The sequence below is a fragment of the Ischnura elegans genome, chromosome 2, assembly GCF_921293095.1.
Source record: "Ischnura elegans chromosome 2, ioIscEleg1.1, whole genome shotgun sequence".
Classification (NCBI taxonomy): domain Eukaryota; kingdom Metazoa; phylum Arthropoda; class Insecta; order Odonata; family Coenagrionidae; genus Ischnura; species Ischnura elegans.
This window is the reverse complement of record NC_060247.1, coordinates 139,026,002-139,028,907: the sequence shown is the minus strand read 5'-3', so window position 1 is coordinate 139,028,907 and position 2,906 is coordinate 139,026,002.

The window sequence follows — 2,906 nt, the reverse complement described above, 5'->3', positions numbered from 1 at the left end:
GCGGATTTTTCGCACAATTTGCGCACTGCGTGTGTTTCCGTAAGGATATCACAGTGGGTAGTCGCGGCATTCTTAAATTTTTCAATAGAGATCTTTTGAAGCAAAGAGTGTGTTCACGAGGTTCACTGACGATCAGGTGTTGAGTAGCCAGACAGCTATGGGGCTGCAGGCTCTAGTGGGTGCTTTGAATAAGCGCTGTGAGGAGTATGGCATGAGGATTTATCACACGAAGACCAAGGTTATGCGGTTTTGTAAAGCACCGCTAGCCAGGAATGTGAAACTCAAGGTAAAACTAGGAGGGAAAAAATTTGAGTAGCAATTCAATTATTTGGGAAGCACATTAGAGGAAAACGGATAGTGCAGTAAATACATCAGAGAGATCAGGATTTCTAGGTGGGTCCTCTGAAGGATACAACACACCGGGGCCGGAAACCAAGTCCGAAACTTACAAGCCCGGAGAGGGGTTTGGATGGGAAGGAACAAGGAAAGAGGCACCGCCGCGATAGGAGCCCGTCGTCGCCTCTGGGATAGGGATAGGGTTGGAAGGGAGGGACGGGGAAAACACCTTACCGCTATAGAAAGCAGAAAGGGCCCTCAAAATAACGAAACCCGGCACCAGCCATTTATGTGAAACGATTTTGGCGGATTTTCCTATTAAAGAGAAAAACCCATCGATCAAATCGTTGGATTAAAATAGTAAATACATCGGTGAGAGAATCGCGTCAGCAAAGGAGATGTTCATAAACAGGAAGGAGTTAATGAAAGGATGGTTTAAAGAAAAGGCTAAAGAAGAGTCTAATATGGAGTGTAGCGCTTTTACGGTGCGGAAACATGGACACTTAGGATGGAGAACGAGAGAAGACTGGAGGCATTTGAGATGTGGGTGTGGCGAAGAATAGAGAAGGTAATGTGGACGGAAAGGAGGAGGAACGGCGAAGTCCTGGATATGGCGGGTGAGGAGAGACTGCTCTTACATGAGATACGGAGGAGACAGAGGGTATGTATATATTTAGCGGAGAGGTGATGTTGAAATCAGTGTTATATGATGGAATGTTAGGTAAACGAGGGAGAGGAAGGGAAAGAATAGGATTTTTAGATAGAATAAAAGGGAGTGGGCAATATTACAGATTGAAGATGGAAGTCCATTGAGGGAGAGGAGACTGCCAGAATACTTCTGAAGTACTCCATGGAAACCTAATCCAATCGGTAGAATACTGCAATAATAATATCAATTCCTTTTTTGGATGTACCGATGATTTATCAGTAATAATACCAGCAGTTTACTTGTATCAAGATTACTTGACGGAGGACCTAATAATCATGTAATTTACCATAGCAATCTCAATTTAATTAGTTTTTCGACTCGCACTCAACTATCGATTTCCAGCTGATGAAAGTATCAGACAATTAGTAGGTAATCAAAGTGAAATAAATACTGAGTAGATTAAATGAGATTATATCGTTTTTTATCAAAATGAAATGGAGCTGCAGGGGAAGAAACGATAGGGGTCATGAATCCCCGTTACTTACTTTCTTGAGATAGCGGAGAGGCATAGTATTGAATATAGATCATGCTATCTTGATGTCCTTCAGGCTAGTGAGAAAGTTTGTTCTAGAATGTCAAATCCGTTCAGCAGTGGCCAGGAAAGCCAAAGGTCCGCGGTTTGATTCCCGATTTAGGAAATTATTTTCTCATGGCAACTCACGTATGTCCAACTTCGAAATACGAAACGAATACTTCGAAATATTATACTTTAAATATGGTAATTCAAACGTTAATGTCTCAGTTTTGAGGACTTTTACCATTACGAAAGGAGTTTTAACGTCTATGCAATTTTACACACACGTTTATTATCCACCCGGCATGGTATTGTTAACTTACCGGTATAATAACAGTATCTTCGTCAATCAAAAAAAAATGACAAAAGATAGTACATATTGTACTATAAAAAATCGAAAAAAATATATATAAATTTATAAAAAAAGAACTTAAAAGAAAAATATAAAAGAATTAAACCACTGCAGGAAAAGAAAAAGAAAATCCATGTAAACATTGTACTCATCGCTTTCTCAATGTAATGCCATGTCAAATATTATTGTTTAGATTATAGTGTAATCGCCAATATTTAGTATAATTTTAAGTTTCTCTTTCTCGCGAACAAATCACTACACCGACAACGATACACGCACGCCATTTACTGTTTTCATTTGTTAACTGGCTGGTTAGGGTGAGAAATATCTCACCGGCACAGCGGACAAGTTCGCGCCTACGGCGCGGTCATTCCAATTATTAAAAGAGCAAACTGGTAGAAAATTCATGACATGAGTGAAAGGACATCAGAATCATTCATTGAATAAAGAACCAAAATCATGTTTTGCCAAATACCTAATTGAAACTGGGCGTCATGGTAATTTTTCGCCAAAGATTTTGCACACGATTGACAGGGGTTTTGTAATAGATTTCCTCTAAGGTTTTTGAAATTGTGAGTAGACAATGTCATGATATTGTGCTTTGTGTGTGACAATTGTTGTAAAAGCTGTCTACAGCTCCCTGTATTCATATGCTCACTGTTGAATAAACAACTAACCCCTCACCAGTAATTTCACGCCGATCCGATATTTTATCTGCACCCGTGCGTCACATTCAACGACGAGTACTCTACTTTTTATGATTTCAGAAGGAATTCCGAAGTGAACACCCGCGTTCCACCGATCATCCTCTGGGCCCCGAAGACCCTCTCTTCATTCCGATTTTAAGTTACTACCTGTGCTGGCTGAGGTGAGCGACGTTGGTGGTGAAGGTGATTCTCATTGGGAAAAGTCGAAGAAGTTTGCGACTTCTGTTGGACTCGATTTTATGCCATTTTTTGGCATTTTTTTGGGTCTTCGATAGGGGCGTTAGCATT